The sequence below is a fragment of the Macrotis lagotis genome, chromosome 7 (genome assembly GCF_037893015.1).
Source record: "Macrotis lagotis isolate mMagLag1 chromosome 7, bilby.v1.9.chrom.fasta, whole genome shotgun sequence".
Lineage (NCBI taxonomy): Eukaryota > Metazoa > Chordata > Mammalia > Peramelemorphia > Peramelidae > Macrotis > Macrotis lagotis.
This window is the reverse complement of record NC_133664.1, coordinates 31628775-31650976: the sequence shown is the minus strand read 5'-3', so window position 1 is coordinate 31650976 and position 22202 is coordinate 31628775. Positions and strand designations below refer to the sequence as shown.

Genomic DNA, 22202 nt, shown 5'->3' with positions numbered 1-22202 from the left:
GAGCAACCACCCTTGGGATGAACCAGGGGACATAGAGACTCAAAGATAACTATTAGCATTCTCCAAAGGGATAAATCACCTATCCAACAATGCTTTTCTTTAAGGTGTCAAAGTGCCACCCTGTCAACATAAAGGAGGGACCCATTGAATTCAGCAAGAACCCTGACGTATTATCCTTGTCTTTGTTCTAAATATTTAAAGAATTAAAATCTTTCCCCTTATCTTCAAATAACAGAATATATGCATATATATATATATTATATGTAATATATAATATATATATATATATATATATATATATACACACAAGATAGTAGATTGAGAGATGGATGAGACCTCAGAGGATCATGTATTCCAAAACTATCACTTATAGGTAAATAAACTGAGGACCAGAGATGATAGATATTTTCTCCAAGGTAACACAGGTACAACTAACAGACCTAGGATTTGTTCTCAAGTCTTCTGATTTTGAAACAAGGATTCATTTCACTTTTTCACAGTCAAGGATCACAGGCATGGTAATTGATCTCAGTTTAAAAAAATTATTTTCCTATGCTTTACTATAATTTCTCCTCTCCGGGCAAACACACTTTAAATCCAAATAATTACAAGTAAATATTATAATTTTCTTTTGGCATAAAAATTTCTTCCTACTATCTTTCTTTTTATTTACTTGTGAATGTGTGTATGCATGTACACTCATTCATAAAACTAAGGAAACATGATAGCTATATATATCTTTTAAATCTAAGTACATGCATGTATTATAATTTTACTTTGAAAAACATTTTCATCCTATCTCTGCTTTCTTTTTCATATTCACACATTCAAACAAACTCACTCATACAATCATATGCATTTTGTATGGTCCTTCAAGGCATTCTTAAATTTCAGTACTTCTAGCATTTATCGTCACTGGCATATGCCAAGATTTCTACGTGCTTACACTTACACACATTTCCTGTTCCAAGTATTTATTGCAGATAGATAAAATGGATAGCTAGACAGTTAGCTAGCTAGCTAGATGGATACATAGATGTTTGGATAGATGAATAGATAGATGCATGGATGCATGGGTGGATGGATGGATGCATGGGTGGATGGATGGATGGATGCATGGGTGGATGGATAGATATAAATAGATTCAAACAAACATTTGTTTGTATCTTTACTTCTTGATTTATCTATGGTAAGGTTTAATTGGGGGGAGCAGAAGCTTATGTGAGAGCTCCCACTACAAATATAGAGAATTTACCATCTGCAATTTATAGTTAGTCCATAGAGAGATTACAGAGTTTGCCTACAGTAACACACAGCCAGTATATGTCAGAGATGAATCTTGAACCCAGAACTTAGAGAGCTCATGGTTGACCTGCTAGTCACTATATTAAACTGGCTTTCATGTACAACAGTGGGATGATGGATAGGACAGGTAATAATAGGTCACAAAAAAGCAACTAGGAAATAAAGAGTGGATAATTATTTAATTCATTTTACCTGAGTCTTAGTTCATAAGACCTGTTAAGGTAGGGTTTCTTATGCACAAGATGTCCATGTATACATTTCAAAGGGCACATTTATTTTCATTATCCTCTGATGAAAATGCAATATTTCCATCAATTAAAAAGTTTAAAAGATTATTCTAAGAAGGGTTACGTAGCTTTGCCAAAGCAGGTCATGACACAAAAATGCTGACAAAACACAGCTCTAAAGAAACTCCAATCCTTTATCATGAAAGGTTATATATAAATAAGGCTATATCTAGTTAATTAGAATTCTGCATTTAAGTGTAAGTCATATTCATAGTGATTATTATAGTAGAAGTAAATATGCAGAGTTACCAGCAAGAGTCCTTTTTTCATCACTGTTGGGCCCAATTTTATAGAGTCTTTTGTTCATTTGTATATGTTAAACTCGTAGAATCAGATAATCTCTCTTGGTTTCCAACCAGGCCAAACTCCAGTTTGACTAAGAAGAGCTGACAATAGAGAATTTATGCACAGGATGAGAGTAGCCAATGGAGTCTAAGAGATAAGAAAAATGAGAATGATAAAAATTAAGATAGATCAAACACACAGACCCAGAGACACTCTGATGCCCTGTGGAGACCAGTGAATTGCTGTTTCCCAGGGAAGTTGAAAATGGGAGGGCAGGGAAAAGCAAGTTTAAAAGGATAAAATAATCAGATTCAGGAAGTCTGGGGAGAGAGAGATGTAGGAAAGAATTCTAAAGAAACATCGCACAATAGTATGAAAGAGAAAGGCTAGCAGATAAGTGTGTGGTGTCCATACAATGCATGTGTGATGGGGTTACAGGATATATGCTGAGTTTTCAGAGCTTTTGAGGAGTAGAGGCAGCTTTGATACTAAAAAACTCTCATACATAATGAAGGTGAGGAAAGAACATAACTATCATAGGAGTTGCAACCACCGTTTGCTTACAAAGGAGGAGAGATGGGATTAGGAAAAAGAATAACCTGGAACAGGAAAAAGACTGAGTTGAGTCTGAATGTTCAAAAGAGATCTTACCTATACCACTAACTTAAAAAATGAATGGAATGGTATAAAGATTTATGAGCATGAGAATGGTGAAAAAAAGTAAAGGAGAACTAAGGCAAAGAAAGGGTTTATAGAGAGGTCAGAAAAAAAAGTTAAAATTTATAGTTCAAAACATTTTGACTGAATGAAAGCACACTTAATGAGAATAGGTTATTTTAAAAAGTAGGTATCAAATTAGATTAAATAAAGTTCTATAATAATACTAAATCAAGATATAACACAATTTGTTCAAAATTAATCAATTGATGTTTTAATAAGGTTTTATGTTTGAGTTCCAGAAACAGAAAGAAAATAAAGTTAAATTAAATGATTAAATATTAGAAGCAACATTGAAACCAGGTTCTCTTCACCCCAAAAGGTCAAAGGTTCTCTGATAAAAAATAATTCCCGTAAAAATGTACAAATATTACCATTTTCTAATTTTCATCACATATGTGAAATAATATTAATAATGTTGATGATGATTTTTAATGATGATGATGATGATGATGATAATTATATTTAGAACTGAGATAATTCTAGAAAAGTAGGAAATACAACAGAAGTACTGTTAGAGTAAGCAAATAACTAGTGGAAGAAAGATGCAAATATATATATATTTGTATATATATATTTGTATATATACATACTATACACACACACACACATATATACTATATATATATATATATATATAACTTTAAGGTATAACCAGGGCAAAAGAACAAAGGTTAACTAAAGAGACAGGGAAATTATAATTTTTTTTTAAATTGGGGGTGTGTGGAAACAAGAAAAGATGCCCTAGCATCTGGTACTGAGTTTGGAAAACTATGCAGAGCTAGAATGGAAAACCCAGAAGGCAATGGAAAGATGTACCCAAAGTAGATTGAACTATTAAGGGAGATGATTGCAAGTAAACAGAGGATTTAAGCCAAGAGCATAGAGGAGCCAGCACACTCAGACCTATAATTCAGCCATGTGCTGATTCAGGACACCATCCTGGAATTGGTTTTCTACATCCTATTAGAAAAAGGGTGGTAATTTACCTCAAATAGCTAGGAACTAACTTTATTGACTCTTTCTGGAAATATACTCAGATTCAGGAAACTCATAAATGTACCTGTACATTCTCTTCTATGGGGGAGAAAGAAAAATGAGGAAGTGGAAGGATGAAGGGGGGGAAATAGGATGGGGAGAGAGAGAATAGGAGAAGAGAGAGGAGGGAGGGAGGGAGGGAGAGAGAGAGAGAGAGAGAGAGAGAGAGAGAGAGAGAGAGAGAGAGAGAGAGAGAGAGAGAGAGAGACTGGAGGAGGAAGAAGAAGAAGAAGAAGGAGAAGAAGGAGGAGGAAGAGGAGGAGGAGAAGGAAGAAGAAGAAGGAGAAAAAAGAAGAAGAAAAGAAGAATAGCAGGAGGAGGAGAAGGAGGAGGAGGAGAAAAGAAGAAAAGAAGTAGAGAAAAAAGAAGAAGAGGAAGAAGAAGAATGTGAAAAGAAGAAGAAGAACAGGAGAAGAAGGAGTAGGAGAAGAAGAAGAAGAAGAAGAAGGAAGAAGAAGAAGGAGAAGAAGAAGAAGGAGAGAAGGAAGAAGAAGAAGAAAGAGAAGAAGAAGAAGAAGAAAAAGGAGAAGAAGAAGAAGGAGAAGAAGAAGAAGGAAGAAGAAGAAGGAGGAGGAGAAGGAGAGATGAGGGAAAAGATGATGATGATGATGATGATGATGATGATGATGATGATGATGAAAAAGATGTTGACAATGAAGATGTTGAAGATGAAGTAGTGATGACAACAATGATGAAGAAGAAGGAGGTTCTGGTTTAATTTCTTTTAAATTAAATTTTTATAATTTATTTTTCAATTAACTAACATGTATTGCATTCCTTTTCCACCATACCTCAATAAATCAAACAAATCAAGATGGTTGCAAATATACATAAACAATACAGAATCCTGAATTGGCCATTTCCCAAAACATGTCTGTCATTTTGCAACTGTAATTTATTGCTTTCTCTTTAGGAGGTGGGTAAACTTCTTGCTCGTAGTTACAATGGGATCTCTGTGTTTCTCAGAATTATTAAATCTTTAAAACTTGTATGGTTTTACTTTTTTTAAAAAAATTGATCTTTCAAAGATACTTCCCGGGGCGGCTAGGTGGCATAGTGGATAAAGCACCTGCCTTGGAGTCAGGAGTACCTGGGTTCAAATCTGGTCTCAGGCACTTAATAATTACCTAGCTGTGTGGCCTTGGGCAAGCCACTTAACCCCATTTGCCTTGCAAAAAAAAGACCTAAAAAAATTAAAAAAAATACTTCCCCTTCTTTCCTCTTCTTTTAAGGTACTTCAATTTCAGTTTTGCTACCAATGTTAAAAGTGATTTTCACAAACAAAATTTATCTCTACTTCCATCATTTTGGGAAAAGAAGTCACAGAATGCTTTCCATTATTCTGCAATTTCTTATTCATTTAATCTGTTTACATATGTATCTTTCCTAAAACACTATTCTAGTAGAAACCAATGATTGAAAATTAGTTATTTCATGTCTGGTATTTTTTGAAGCAATACTCAATTTTTCAACTGAAACACCACAAGGACAATTTCAAACCAGCATAATCTTTCCATCCTTTCTGCATATTCACATGCGATAGGATGAGTAGAGAAAAGCAGAGTTATCACTTCCTTTAATCTAGTTATCATGTGCTTCATGAAGTCTAAAATCACATTCGCTTTTGTTGGCTGATGCATATTATAGTGCTCATTCATTATGACTTTGAACTTCATTAAATCCTTGGATCTTCTTCAGACAAACTTCTCCCCATTGCTCCTAGTGTTATCCTGTGGAAACAATCACAGCAAACTAGATCGCTCTTCCACATGAGAAACCTTCAAATCTCTAAAAAGAGAGCAATCCATGAAGTTATTTATGTTTTGCTAGATGCTATGACTACAGACTATTTCCCCCTTCTGACTAAAATATCTCCATTCTACCTAATTAAATATAATCTTATACTTTTGGGCTGCATGTGTATTAAGGGATGCAATTAATCTGCTAGTCTCCTTTCATCTATGTAATAAAAATGCACACATATGATATCTGGTGGAAGGAAGGAAGGAAGGAAGGAAGGAAGGAAGGAAGGAAGGAAGGAAGGAAGGAAGGAAGGAAGGAAGGAAGGAGGGAGGGAGGGAGGGAGGGAGGGAAGGAGGGAGGGAGGGAGGGAGGGAGGGAGGGAGGGAGGGAGGGAGGGAAGGAGGGCAGAAGGGAGAAAGGAGGGAGAAAGGAAGGAAGAAGGAAGCAAAGAACATTAAGAATTTGTTATGTGTTATTCTTAACTTTGGGGATACATATCAAAAAAACAAAACAGTTTGTACATTCAAAGAGTTTAACATTGCAAATAAGGAAAATGGTACATAAAGGGAAGCTAAAAGGGGGTAGGAGTGAAATATAGATTGGAAATAGTAAATGGCAGTGACACAATAATGATTAAGCTCACATATCAGAACCTTGAGTTCCCCTCCCTCAAATATGAGAATGCAAACATTCAGCATGATGAAGATGAGACAGATGGTCAGAGTATAGGCTGAATATTTTAGAAATGGTCAGGATGAGTAATCTTTTGCCTCGGACGTTGTAGTTATCAAAGGATCCCTAATGGTTAATTACAGACCAAATATGAAAGTAGCAGGTGCTGTGCTTTTTTTGCCAACTATAAGTCCCAAATAGTCAAGTCAGGCTCCCAGGAACAGTAGTTCAGCATGGGTGACATATGATAGCGATCGCACTCCATCTTTGGAAGGATTTGACAGTGCTGTCAATGTGCAACTCACAAGCCCTTTTGGTCATTCAGGGAGAGCTCTTAGCAACACAAAATTACTCCAAGAATTGAGAATCTTCCTGGCAGGCATTTCATTGGGAATGGTGTCACAGCAAAGGACACATACAAAGAAACATGATGGATAAGAATGGTAAGAATATTGTGTTTTTATAGCCCAGGTATGATTGTCTCATGTAGGATTCTAGATGTACTTCTGGAAGGGATTTTAGAGGTCATCAAGTCCAACACCTTCATTTTATATGTAAAGTGACTGACTTCTAGGAAAGCACAAGGTCATATGGGAAGTGAATGCCATTGATGAGATCGGAACCAAGGTCCTCTGAATCTGAAATTGCTTCCTTGATCCTCTCCTGTTCTCAGGGGGAAAATCTTTTCAAGAAAACCTTCCACTTTTTAAAACAGGAAAATATTGATGTTCAAATACTTAAATAAACAAACACTTCCTGAAAAAAAAATATATACCATCATTATAAAAATGAGAAAAATAAAACAATATTAATATAAAGATGAACATTCCTTGCCCTCTAGTAATTAACAAACTCAGAGAAAAAAGTATATGATTTACACACATTAAGTAAAAAGTATGTATGTGAAAAATATGTGCAGTAAACATACATATACATGTATTACAGGCAAATGCATGTACATATATATATGCATATATATACACACTAGTAAATATATATATATATATATATATATACTAGTATATGTATGTAGTATTTGTGTATATATGTATACACAAATACTATATACATTTACTCTGTGTGTGTTTGTGTAGGTGCACCAGACCTTAAATTAAAAAAGACCTGAGTTCAAATCTGTTCTCACACTTATTTGCTATATGACCCTGGGTACATCCCTTAACCCTTGTCTGCCTCAGTTTCCTTATCTAAAAAAAAACAGACAATGAGCTGAGAAGGAAAAGGTAAACCACATCAATATCTTTGACAAGGCAATCTTAAATGAGGTCATGAAGAATTTAGTACAACTGAAACAATTGAAAAATAAAAGACTGTCAGGCACATTGAAGTGAACCTCAGTAACTAAACATGTGCTAGTCTGTACCTTACCCTTTTATTGTCTCTTTGCAATTTGCCAAAAATATTTTCCCCTTATGTATTTTTTTTTGTTTCTTACAAGGAAATGGTATTAAATGACTTGCCCAAGGTCACACAGCTAATTACTTATTAAGTATCTGAGGCTGGATTTGAAGTCAGGTTCTCTTGACTCTACAGCTAATGCTCTATCCTCTGCACCACCTGGCTGCTCCCTTCCTATTATCTTTTAAAGCATGTATTAATACCATCCCATAGTATAGCCAAGATCACTGAGGTTCCAAAGTTTGAGTAAGGAGACCAAGGTCATACAAATAAGCTCAAAACTAGGACTATATAATTCAGGTCTTACTCCAACTTCATGCCTTTTCACAAGAAAAATGAGAGTCAGAATTTACAGAATGTTTTGAAGTCTTTAATAAACACCCAGGTTGGGGGTGGCTAGGTGGCAGAGTGGACAGAGCATCGGCCCTGGAATCAGGAGGACCTGAGTTCAAGTCCAGCCTCAGGCACTTAATAATTACCTAGCTGTGTGGCCTTGCCAAGCCACTTAACCCCTTTTGCCTTGCAAAAATCAAAAAAGAAAAATAAACAGATAGGGCTAACTAGTTCATTGCGGTGGGGAGTAGGGAGAGATAAGGGAGGTTAAAGAACATATAGACTTTATCTGATTTGGTATGATTATATTATATATTTTATATGTTATAATATAGTATAATGTAATGATATAGTTATATGTTATAACATATGTTCTAATATAGTATATCTATTATTATATATGATCAATTATATAATTATATGATTCGCTATGCGGTGTTATGGAGAGGAAGATGAATTCATTCTTAATGACCTGGGTCCAAATCGGGGCCCTGACACATGATAATCGCTTTTGACACTTCCTATATGTGAGCCCTGGACAAGTCACAACGTCTTTTTTTAACGTCCTGACCTATGAAATAGGATACAAATAACACCTATCACTCAGGAGTGTAGTGAAGATAAAATGACCTAATATTTCTTAAACACTTTACAAATGTGAAGAAGTTCTAGAAATGCTAGCTATAATTATTAGCTATTACATATGCACTGTTCCCTATATACAGACACAAAACCACACTTGTTTATCTATCTAGTTATGTCTAGCTAACAAATATCTATCCATCTATCTACACATAAATATGGTTTGAGAATACTTACTGGTTAAAGGGTCATAGGACTTATAGTTAAATATAATCTTAGAGATTAATTACAGTGACTTAATTATCAGGTGAGGAAATTAGGCCCAGGTAGTAAATAATATATTCAAGGTCATCCAAGTAATAAAAGTTGGAATTCAAATCCATTTGCTCAGATTCCAAATCTTGAACTCTTTCCATTTCTCCACACTATCTACCGGAACGGTTGTACTGTCAAAGCTTTATTTTTAAATACATTTTAACATTATGCCTCAGTTTTAATTTTTTTAAATTATCATTTAGTTTTTTTTCCTCCCATATCCTACCCTTGGGGTAAACGTGAGGGGAAGACAATAATGCCTTCACAATTAATATGCATATTTATCAAAACAGATTTCCACATTAATAATATTTAAAAATGTGTCTCATTCTGCATATTTAGACCATTGCACTCCCAAATCTGATTTGATCAGAACGCATTAACCTGAACATCCAGATGGCATACTAGTACTCATTCAATGTCTTTTACATCAAAATAGCAAAAAATGAAACTTCTCCCTGGCAGATCAGGAAGAAGAGATGCATGTCAGTGTTGCCCTGGAAAGTCTGCTTATCTTATTATCTTTATTAAATGCAAATTTGCCTGTTGTATTTTTCCTTCAAATAAGATTGATATTCTTTGGAGTGCTTTGGATAAATTCTGGATGAAGGTCCAAATACATGGCTCCCAGAAACAGAAAGGGACTCTCTCCCTTCTTGGGGAGCAGATATTCTGGGGTCCCCATCAGTCACTCTCTTTGATCTTTGGCACTCATTCTCATCAGACTCCACACGGCCTCATGATCCAGCTGCTAAAATGTTCTCATCAGCCTTCATGAAAATGAGGCAAGGATTTGTCAGTGGGTTATTTTTATTCCTGGCCACATTAATGCAAGTCCTAAAGTAATCAGTTTGCATTATGGGGCCTTTCATGCTGCCTGGCCAGATTTGCAGCTCGCTAGTTTGATCTAGTCTCCTGCATGTGAGACAGCTGTTAGGCATTTAGCTAATATAATTCTACTCCTCAAGGGAATTTGGGTTTGCCCAGGCAAAGATGCCCAAAAGCGCTATAGCAGGGCAGGAGAACCATCTTAAGTCACTTTTAATTTTTTTTTTTTTTTTTTTGAGATCAGTTCTAGCATTCTGTGAACAGGTTCACTATAACAGTCTGACTAATTGTAGTATAATAGCTGTTGGCTACTGTTTGTTTCTAATTTTAATTTTCTCTGGGGTATGTTTAACATCTCCTATTATATATCTCCAACACATCATGTTGACTTCAAGGGTTATTAAGTGAAATTTTTACTGTATTTTGCATGTAAAGACTTCCACATGCCTATGATATTGATTTGACACTATCTTTTCTTTTAATTCTAGCTAATAATCCTTTTAAAAAGAAAAAAATAGATAAATAGACAGATAGATGATAGACAGACAAGCAGGCAGATGATAGATAGATAGATAGATAGATAGATAGATAGATAGATAGATAGATAGATAAAGTCTTTTTCTCATTTGATGGTATGCCTTTCAAGAGATAGAATTTGAAAAATCCTGTTCAGCTATTGCATTCAAATTCAGTTCCGAGAGAGACAAACTTAATTGGCAAAAAATCAAGAAACATAATTGTTTAAATTATGAACATTTCTTAAAACAGTAGATTATAATGAAAGGCATCAATTTAAATTGTATCATGTTGTCATGTTGGTGGTTCTAGCCTGAATGAATATTTTATACTGTTACTAAATAGAAAATAAAATAACAAATCCAGAAATAAAAGCAAAGAAAAAGAGATAAGGAGGAGGAATGTTATGGTGTATGAATTATAAGTAATTTAATCTTGAAATACATAAAATATGTATATATATACATACATATATATATAACTTTCAGATATAATTTGCAACTGTATGTCTATGATTAAAATTCTACATGAGAAGACATTTATTATACTATGGATAACTGACATTTTCATATTGCTTTAATATTTGCAAATCATTTGGCATATCATATTTCACTAGGGCCCTGTAAATCAGATGCTATTATTAGTCCCATTTCACAGATGAAGAAATTGAGGCTGAAAGGGTTTTTTTTTTAATAATTTAAATCACATATTTTATTTCTTGAAATCCCAGGACAAGAACTCCCTTATTCCTCCACCCACTACCCTCTACTATCCCCAAACTAATTTCTAGCATGTTTAGATTCTGGGCACCCTCTGTTGAGCATCTTGTGATGAGAGTTATTGAAATGGGCAAAATGCTTCTGCACAATGGATGTGAAATAACAGTACAGTGATCCAACGAATCCTAAGTCAGTGCAATTTGTACCCTCAGATTAGGCTATTCTGGGGTGTGGGTTTAAAGGGCAGAAGCTGACATTGCTTCCATTATCTTAACCTTTTAACATTAAACTGAGATCAAGAGGGAAATGAATCCAATATTTCATCATACTTATTTCTTCTTGTGCAGCCAAAGTTGAGAATACTATGTAAATGGGTCACCACAAAATTCAGTAATTGGAATTTTCTCTAAATAAAATAACAGGTAAACCAATATAATGTTAATTCTATTAGCTTTTGAAAGCTTACAGCAATTAAAATATTTTTTCCTCCACATACAAAAGGTATATTTTTATAAGATACAAGATGAAGCAATTGTCCCATTGAGTAAAAGTAAAACCTGTGATTCCTTTTAAAAAATTAGTCCACAGTGGTATTTAAGAACTTAGTTTTCTTCTGCAACATCATCATGCTAAATCAAAGTGTAAAGTGGAGTTTTGTTTTGCTTTGTTTTTTGCTTATTTCAGTTTTGGTGTTGTTATCCAATGGTCATGAATCAAGCTCTAGAGTTCCTCCATAAGGGAGGGATCTGTTCTGTTTCCATCACATTTATTCCTTAGATTGGATGTTAGAGGATGAGACATATTTTGCTGGACCCAGGAAAACTTCTTAGTAGAAGTCATCAAGGTCAAAATATTCATCCTCTCCCCCTTGACTTTCCATTCCTTGGAAATCAACTCAGGACGGTAAGATACATCTGTTTCCACAAAAATCTGGTCACTATCTGGGATCCTTTCTATGACTTGTTTGTAAAAATTTCCAGTCTTACTTCAAACCATTCCAACCAACAATGGCATACTTTCTACCATTTTATGTTCCTCTCTCTTTGTAAATTGACATTGATCCTTCTCTTGCTCAGGAATCAAATACAGGATATTTTCTTCTTCTGTGCTTGGTAATGAAGAACATATCTCATTATATTTAGAGTTTCATTGACTATCAGTATCTCTACAGTTCCCATTTCTGAAGCCTAGAGTTTATCTTCAACTCCAAAACAAACATTCCTAGTGTCTTGACTAATTGTGTCATCCTATCAGTTCTTTCTCTTGAATGAACTTCACATAGGAGAAAATTTCCGTAGGTACAATTACCTGATTGAATCCATTTTCACTACAATGGGTGATATCAACTAATTTCAAAACTTGCAACTGCTGATCAAACAAATCAAACTGACTTAGTTCAGTTTTGAAGCCAGCTAATGCATCTAAAATGAAACTAGCCACATTCACTTTGTCCCCCCAAATAAACAGCTGCACAGCATCCTCTACTACCTTCCTTACAGAGTTGCATCATTTTTCTATTTGTAAACAGGCAAAAAGCAAGGCAGACTGATCTCCCTCTACAATCCTTCGTTGGGAGATCCACAATGAATGTGTGTAGAACTTCTCTTGTGTTTCCTTGCAGAGTACCAGAGTTTACCACTACCATCTATTACAATAAAGTTAACCTTGTTATCATCATCAGACAGTAGCATTGTAAGAGACTACTTAAGGAATTTGGTGTCACATGGATATAATGCTGTGTTGACTGGTTTGAAAGTTCAAAGTCAATGTTGACTTTCTTTTCCTTTCTTCTGTCACAAAAGTTGCATAGCAAAGAGTAAGATCATTTGGTAGTACAGAGTTTGAGTCTGTGGTGTAGGGATATAATGAATCTCAGAAATGAAAGATACTTCATTACCCAACGTTTTATATTGGATACAGTTCCAAACTCATCAGGTGACATTTTTGCCAGGCATGAAATTTGGTCTTTTGGTAGAATGATCAATAATATCCAATGGTGCCATTGCTTCCAGTGTCTTGATGACCATCTTGATCTCCCAGATCTCCACATTCATATTAGGAGTACTGGGGAAGTCAACCATTTGTCACCTCCGCCTCTCTAAGGGTTCATTCTTAAGTGGTAGTGCTCCTCAACTGTGGGAGTTTTGACTTAGAATACAACTCCCTTTTTCTTGGCAACTGCATGTGTTGCAATCTGCCTGAGACTGTTTTAGTGAATTGCTCCAGGTTATATATCTACTAAAGATCTGAGTATAATTTAAATCTAAATTATATAATAGAACCATGGAAACAATCCTGAAAAGTCTCTATTTCCAATATTCTTACTTTGTGGGGTAAGAAATTGAGCACCAGGCAACTTAAGAATAATCAAATATGTTATTATTTGTTGTTATTCAGTTGTTTCCTACTCTTAATATTGTACAGCCATCCTCAGTCATATCCAGGGCTTCCGAATCCTATTGGTATATATTTTTTTTTGGCGAAGATACCAAAGTAGTCTGCCATTTTCTTCTTCAGTTCATTTAACAGAAGAAAAACAAATAGGGTTAAGCAATTTGCCCAAGGTCACACAACTAGTAATGGTCTGAGACTGGATTTTAACACACAAAGATGAGTCTTCCTGACTCCAGGCCCAGCACTGTATCCACTGGGCCAAATAGCTGCTCAGTCAAATTAACAAGAATTTATTAAGCATTTATCAAAAATAATCTCTCTACTAAGCACTGAAGATATAAAGAAAGGTAAAAATAATCCATACATACCCACAAAGAACTCACTTTCTAAAACCACATGCAAACAACTTTTTACTTAGGAGATATATGCAGTACATAATCTCAGAGGAAAGGTAGTAAGTTTGCTACTTTGCTAAAGGTATTATTTTATCTGATGTTGTTAGGAACTGAGAAAAGTCTCGCAGTAAAGAAGGAATTCCAATCATGGTGTGGATATAAGGGAGAACGGGAGAAGCAGTCTGTGGAAATGCCCACAGTCAGAATATAAGAGTCTCTTGTACAAGGAAGAGAAAGTAGACCAATGTCATAGGAAGATAATATTGATGCTTGAGTGGAGTATTGAATGGTACATAGGCAGTCAGGTATGAATTAGAGTCAGGGAGACCAACCAGCAAACTCTTGCAGTAATTTAAGCATGAGATGATAAGGGACTGTTCTAAGGTGGTGACAGTGTCAGAATAAAGAATAGGCCTCATATGGGAAATGTTATAAAGGTAAAATCAACAGGATTTGGTAATGTCTTGGATAAGGTTGCAGGGGAGGGGTTCTGAATAGTCAGTGATGATAGCTTGTTTATATAACTATGACTGGGAGGATGATTACTCAATAATGGTAGGGACAATAGAAAGTAGGGAAGGACTGAGGGCAAAAATAATAAGTTCAGGTTTGGAAATGTTGAGTTCAGAATGTATATGAGAAATACAGTTTGAAATAACCATCATGCAGTAGGAAATGAGAGACTGAAGATAAAAAGAGAAGTTACATCTCTATATGAAGAATTGAAGAGATGATCATTGAAGACATGGATGTTGATGAGATCAGTTAAGTGAAATAATATAGAAGAACAAGAAAGGGGGATGGTCGCCATCAGTGGGTGTAACCTGGATGAAAATCCAGCAAATGAATCAGAGAGGGCAGGAGGAGAACAAAGAAATAATAGTGCAATGGAAACCTAGAGAGTGAAGAGCATTCAAGGATAAGAGGAAGACTGGCAGGGTAAGAGCTGCCAATTAATAGCTTACAGGAAAGTAAAGCAAAAACTCAAAAGGACAGGACACCACGGCGTTGTATTGGTTCACCAGGAAAATGAGATTGGGACAGGGAGAAGGATATAAAGAATATAAGTTGGGAAACAACTTAAAAGTCAAGGAATTAAAAGTCCTAATAAGGATAGACAACATGATAAGATATAGTAATTCAATATGGAGAGGTGAAATGACTCCAAATTGAGATCAAATTAGGGAACTTCAGAACTCATGAATGTGAAAGCATTGCATTTGTAAGTGATGGAACAATCATGTACCCATCTCTGTGTAGCTAAGGTGGAATGTAGTAGATCATAGAAAATTAATAAACTGATGAATTGGAAAGTGAAAAGGTTTGAGGGAGTACCACTATGTATCCTGAATCTCTTATTTTGAGGACAGAATATGGGGTGGAAAGAAAAACACTGAGCTGGTTACTAAACTCATGAAGAAAAGAAATATGCTATCTTGGAGGCTGGTAGACAACAACTGCCAGCATTTTGATTGAGTAATAGAAATAGATGGAATGAATTGTAAAGGAGAGGATACTAGTGATAGTGGGGGAGGGTGAACTTGGAAATGGTAATAGGGAGCAGAGAGTATTCCAATTTCCCCACCTTGAACAATGCATCAAGGGGAATGAGTAAAAAAATGCAACCAATGATGAAAAACATGACTTGGGGCCAGGTCTCCAGGAGAGAGATGAGATTGGAAAAAGTAGGAAAGGAATGGATTTAAAATGAAATCAAGGTTGCTGAACTAGTATTCAAGAGAACAAGAAAAAATAGTAGGCAGTTTTAGAGTGTGACATTTGTGGAGATTTGATTGAGATGGATAGGAATAAGGGAGTAGGCACTGTAGTGCTCTAGGGGTTCAGAATCGCTGAAATGGGAAGGTTACCACCTGGTCTCAATTTGTTAATCATTGACAAAATAAGTTCAGGTTGGTTATCTGGGATTAGGTCTTAGGACAGTATCCTTCTAAGGCACTAGGAGGTCAATGAGACCAGGTTAGGAAGCTTTTTTCAGTCAAATGAACAAAGCCCTGGCATGAGGAAAGATTAAGGCTTGTGGAATAGTCAGAAAATAAGGGTTAACCAAAAACCCCCTACAGAATCTGAATGAATACTACATTCACTTTTTAAAAATGTCTCTTATGCATTTTGTTCCTATCTCATGGTTTTCTTTCTTTTCCTTTAATCCTAATTCCTCATACCGAAAATGACTAATTAGTAAACATGTTAAACACAAATGTGTTTGTACAATATTCACCTAAGGGTTCCCTGCTGAGGGGAGGGGAGTGAGAAGGGAGGGTGGAAGGAAATTATATAACAAAAAGATATGCATATGTGTGTGGATGAATGTGGAAAAAAAGAAGAAAACGGGTAAAAATATATGTTGCAGAACTGCTTGGGTGAGACTGGGTGAAAGATCAGTTTATGACTAAAAGCCTAGGTGTAGGTGACTGGAGCGGAAAGCTCTCCATGGAACTCTGCTGTGATAACACAAGTGCGTCATCCATGACTTCCCTTGTGTGATAGCCCTGTACCCGAACTTCTTGACTTAGGTTGCATCCTGTGCAAATTTGAGAAACATCATTGTTTTATCTTGTATGCTAATTTTGTGATTTTCTGCTATAAAGAACTGTCTGATACTGTGAATAAATGGCTCTGCTAGTTCTCCTACTTGCATCCCCACCCTAGTCTACACACGTTTCATATCTCTCCTGAGCAGAATTAATTCCCTGCTGGTCAGGAGAACCCAACAAATATGAGTACAGAAGAATACAAAGTGGCTTGGGAAAAGGGAGTTGGTAGCTAGGAGGATCAGGAAAGGAATCATACAGAAGATAAAGTTTAAGCTATGTCTTAAAGAAAAGAAGTTTTCTTTTGTTTTGTTTTGTTTTGTTTTGTTTTTAGGATGGAATTCATTCCAGACCTTGGGTAAAGATAGGACAAAAGCACTCAATCTTGAGATGAGTACCATATTTTGTAAACAACAAGGCTGATCTGGCAGGTCTACAGAATGAGAAAAAGAGGGAGCAGTATATAATGAGAAGTAGATTGGGGCAGGTTTGGAATGGCTTCAGAAATAAAATTGCCATTAAGTTGAAGGTGCTACATGAGACACTCAGAGGCTGTGACTCAGTATCAAAAAACGGACTTAAATCTAGGGTGTTTTTTCATCTCGAATTCAGCACTCTATTCAGCTTACTTAGTTAAGCATTCTTACTAAGAAACTGGCAACAAAATAGAATTAAATTAGTTTGTTCAAATATTTGCTTTTTAAAATGTCCTTGTTCTCTCAAATTTCCTACCTGTGTTCTGTTTATAGGTTATTTTAAATATCACATTAATTTTATTCTTTGCTGTGTACTTTCTATGGTAGCCTCAAGGCAAAATCAGTAAGGTTCTGCCATAACCTTTGTGGAATTTACAAAAGTTTTGAGTTCCTGCCTTGAATTTAATTATTATGTCTTTGCTTAGAATCAAAAGTAAATTAAGTTTTCACTTTCATTTCTGTTGTTTCTGTTTTGTTTTTCCTGTAGTAGGTGAGTTATTCTCCCTATTGTAGTACTGTGACAAAATTATTACAGGGGAGTTTGTGATTTGTGTTACACTAACATAAGTTGGTTCAAAATCACAAAGACACAAACACTAAGACTTCCTAATTTAAAGCTAGAAACATAGAGATCATGGAAGTACATGATAAATGATGAAATACATGTTTAACATATACAAAGAAGTATATCACTTAAAGCTTTGTGTAGCTTTATAACTAGAATTTTGTTAAGTGTTCTCTCTTTAAATAGTCTTCTATCCCCAAAGAAAGCTGGGAATTTACTAATCTAGATTGCACGTGATCTAAAAAAAAGAGAATCAAATAATCAAATGATGATGGAATTAATGGAATGTGGACCATTATTTTGTTGATTCAGTCAATCATTAAGTAACTCAACAAAGATTTATCATGGATCTATATTCAAACCTTTGCTTAGTCCAGAATATCCAAATTTAAAAGTCAAGTTACATTTGAGACCAAGCAATATATACATACATAGAGTCAAGAATAGAACAAAAATCAGACTCAACTTTGGCCAATTAGTTCTGGAAGCTGATTTGGACCTGGATCCCTATAGTGGTATCCTTTGTTTCCTTCAAACTACGTTCAAGCAAAATCTTCCAAGTGAAGCTTTTCCTTATTCTCCCCAGATATTTATGGTTTCTCTTTGGAAAGACAGTTACCTTGTATTTATTTTGTATAGGAATAGGGACTGAATTTATGACTTTGAGGGAACTCCAAGATGAGAAAACTTTATCTGCTAGTGCAGGTAGTCACTTTTACTAGAGTTTATTATTTTAAGAGAGTTGTCTAGAGAACAAAAAAGATTTGTCTTGCCTCACACAGAGAGTATGTTAGAGGTGAGGCTTAAGCCTAGGTCTTCCTGAACCTAAAATAGTCTCTCTGTCTATCCATACTACCCCACACATTTTGTTATATGCATATATTACTTTTATGTTGTTTTTGTTCTGTCATTTGGTCCTGTCACAAATGAACCTAAAGTAGTCTCTCTGTTTGCTACTTCATACTTACTCACATATTTTGTTCATATGTATATATTACTTTGTTGTTGTTTCTGTTCTGTCATTTCAGTCCTGTCATAAATGGTGACTCCATTTGTGGTTTTCTTTTCTGGTTTTTTTTTTTTGTTTTGGCAAGGCAATGGAGTTAAGTGACTTACCTAAGGTCACATTGTTAGGCAATTATTAAATGTCTGAGTCTGCATTTGAATTCAGGTCCTCCTGATTCTGGTGCTCTATTTACTGCACCACCAAGCTGCCCCTTGTTTATGGTTTTCTTGGCAAAGATGCTGGAATGGTTTTGCATTACCTTCTCTAGTTCATTTTACAGATGATAAAACTGATGATGTGCCTTGCCCAGATAGTCCACAGCTACTAAATATCTGAGATTGGATTTGAATTCAGCTCTTCCTGACACAGGCCTGGTATTCTATCTACTTACCATCAAACTGTCTTGCACATTATATATGTGTGTGTGTATATACACACACACATATATAGTTTTATTTATGCATCTACATATATCCTCAAAGTAAATGCAAATTCCTTAAAGGTAAGAATTATTTCATATTTCTCTTCTTAATTCTAGTTCATATTTCTCTTCTTAGTTCTATTTATCTTCTTAGTTCTAGTACACATAACAGGTATTTAATAAATATTTGTCATTTAATAATAATAATTATGAATCAATAAAAGCATCAGGTGAAATTACTACCAACAAATGAATTGTTCAAAACCAGTTTCTTCTTCTTTCACCTATAAATAATCCTAATATACACTTCAATGTATGTTTTCTTCACTTTTACTTACTATATAATCACAAACTTCTAAACTTCTGCTTCCATTTGGTAGGTTGATTCTCCCATCAGGATTATAGATTTCTATGTCATAGGTAGGTGCTTTTTTTTCTATTTCTAAAATTCATGAAGCCCTGCCAGTATGCCTTGCCCATTAATTATCAGGTTTTATCAGTTTGCTGGCTAGATTTAATTAGCCATTTTAGAAATGCATTTTTAGTGAAATTATATATAGTAAGAAATTATATATGCATACATATACATATGTACATATATGTGAATCTCTCTCTCTCTCAAGAGAGAGAGAGAGAGAGAGAGAGTAATGATTTTTTCATTCACACTGCACCCACAGCATCCACAGTAATTCCTACTTTGTGTTGTCTGCCTATTGCAATAGCATTCTAACTGATTTCGTCATTTCTGCTTTTTCTCCAGGGTCTCTTTTCATTTGATATCCTATGATCCCTTCCAATCCTTTCCATACACTGATACCAGTATAATCTTCCTATTACAGATTCCTGTTCCTATCACTTCTCTGCTCAAAAATCCTAGGCTAATCAAATAATATCCAAACTGCAGAGCTTATCAATCATTAAAAGCTATCTACAATCTGGCGCCATCATAACTGACCAGTTTTCTTTTAAATTGAATGGAGGCTTCAAGGAGTCTAACTCTAGTGGGCCTTTCTGTGCACATTGCTGGGGAGTCACATGGGTCTCTTAGGCAGTCTGAGATAAAGGAGTTTCCTTGGGCAAGTTTCAGTACTGGGCTGGGCAGGTTTTGCATAGATTTCAACAGAATGAGATAAGATACCTTGGAGTTTCTTGCATATATTTTATGCTTCAGTCAAAGTGACCCACTTATCTTTCCCTATCTAAGTCCTATTCTTTCTTGCTTCAGGGCTCTTGCTCAACAGTTCCCAACAATCTTGGATACTTCTTCTCTGATGTGTGTCTTTAGAAATCCTCCCCATTCTTCAAGGTCCAAAATAAACAAGTTTTCCTTTCCTTCTCAGGATGAAAGCAATTTCCCACTCCTTTGAATGTTCACAGTATTTAATTGTATCTCTTTTGTTTATTTTTCCCCTAAAGGTCTTGTCTCCTTTACTAGATTAAACATTCCTCCATACAGATAGGTTTATACTCAGTTCTATTCTTCCCTTAGGGCAACTGTGCTGCTCTGGAAAAGCAAAAGATCAATACTCAGAAGCATTGGGGTCCAGTCCTTGTCCAGGTGTTTATCAGCTATATAACTTTGAAAAAAATCACTTTACATACTTGGGCCATAGCTCTAAATCTCATTAAAACAAAGGCAATAATAGCGGCCTTTCTTCACAAGATTGCTACAAAGATCCTGAGAAATAACATATAAATCCCTTTTGTGAATCTTAAAGTGTTTCAGAAATGTTAAGCTTTGTTGTCCATGATCTCTTTTTAATAAACATTTAAAAAATGATTCCTATTTAGATGACCACGGGCAAGACAATTTACCTCCCTCAATCTATTTTTCTTTAACAATATATCCATAAAATCTATGGGTTGGCCCAAATAACATGAGTTTGCTACTGGTCCTAGCTCCATGATTATTGGGATGTCCCATCCTAAGGTCAATCTTATGAATGGTGTCTCAAGGACCCTAGACTAAAGGGTAAATAGCCAATATCTTCAAAGGAGGTTAGAAAAACAATTTGAAAGACCCAGACCTAACCTGGAAACATTTGGGGCCAGCACAGAGCCTATAAGGTTGGACCATATAATCCTCATGTGGGGTTACCAGGATTGAAACTGGGGAGAAAGCCTGAGGCTATAGAGATGCCCTACTCCTTAATAGATAGGCAAACTGTGACTGACAAATTTTTTCTCAGTTGACCTTTGAAATGAATCAGCATCAATTTATGTCTGTAAGCACCCATGGGCTAAAAGTCAAAACATATATGAACATAATATGGATAAGTGAATAAGAGGTTGTAAAGTTTCATCGATCTAAGGAGGGCTGCAAATCCTCAGATTACTTACAAAATAGGGAATTTTTTGGTCACTGTTGTTCTGTTTCTTGGGTTCGGTTCTGCCTTGCAATGAATCACAACTCAGACTTGGGAATGCAGGTTTTGGAAAGAAGATAGAGATTTATTAAAAAAAAGTTACAACACATAAGAAAGGTAGCAGAAAAGTTAAAAGAATTTAAAGAGAAGACCACATGGATTGCTGATTGAGCAGGTCAGGCCAGCTGACCAGGGTTTCAACAGGAGGCTGGAAGGTCAAAAAGAGACAGAGCCCCTTCCTGGATGGCCATAAATGCCCCTCAGAGTCCACGGGAGGGTGGTGACCTGGGAATGACCCAAATCCCACATTGGAGATTTTGCCTTTTGGGGAGGGGCCTGGGTGTTTCTAGCACCTGTGCCCCTTGGCTGCCCCAGCAGAAGACCATGCAATCCAAATCGGTTGAAGGCCAGGCCCTCAGATGTGGCCTAAATTATATGATAAAGGAAGAAGAAACATTCATCTAACAATGCACACAAAAGATTTAAAAACTTTGTCTCCAACTGATCTCATCACCCCCTGGCAAGTCACAAGATCATGTAATAGCAAATGCTCCTCCTATTTTGTTTATATGTGTTAACCAGATGGTACCCAAAGATTGGGACTCTGTAGAATGTGCTGTTCATCCATCTGTCTGTTTCTGGGACTGAAATGGGGAATGTATCATCCTTAAGCTGTGGTCTGCACATAGAAACATAGCAATCAGATGAAAGGAATGTAGTCAATCGAGTAGAATGTTACTAAAAAGAAAGCTATCTTTCCTCTGGCATCTTTCCTATTTTGTGCCTATATCTTGGCATGTCTCATGCTTCATACCAAGGACTCTAAGAAGAGAGGTGAAAATTATGTGAATATTGTCCAAGCAGAGGGTGAGTACTAAGACACTGGACAACATCTGAAATATAAAATTCTCCTTTTTAATAATGAAAATTTAACTCTATTGAATATTTTGCCACTTCCAAAAGTATGATAGAAAGGGGAAAAATAAATCTATGGATTTGGAGTCAGAGTACAACTTACTTCCTTAGTTTGGACTCAGTTTCTTTAGTCATAAAATGAAGGCATATACTAAGAGTAATCATAGACAAGTGAAATAAAGAGAACAAAAAGAATAATATACATTATGATTATAAAAATGAAAATATAGCTTAAAGGAAGATTGTTTGAATAACTGAAAAAACAAAGTGTTTCCAGAACCATCAATAGTCAACAAACATTTAAGTTCCTAAGTCAAAGTTCCTAAGCACTGTGCTAAACTCTAGGAATAAAATAA

At 35.6% G+C, this 22202-nt stretch overlaps 1 protein-coding gene and 1 pseudogene across 4 annotated transcripts in view; both read right to left on the bottom strand.

Annotated features, from left to right (window-relative positions):
* Positions 1-22202, bottom strand: part of ZNF385D (zinc finger protein 385D) — a 978888-nt gene that overhangs the window by 546950 nt on the left and 409736 nt on the right. The window lies entirely within an intron of this gene.
* On the bottom strand, positions 11259-13013 carry LOC141494483 (eukaryotic peptide chain release factor subunit 1 pseudogene; annotated as a pseudogene).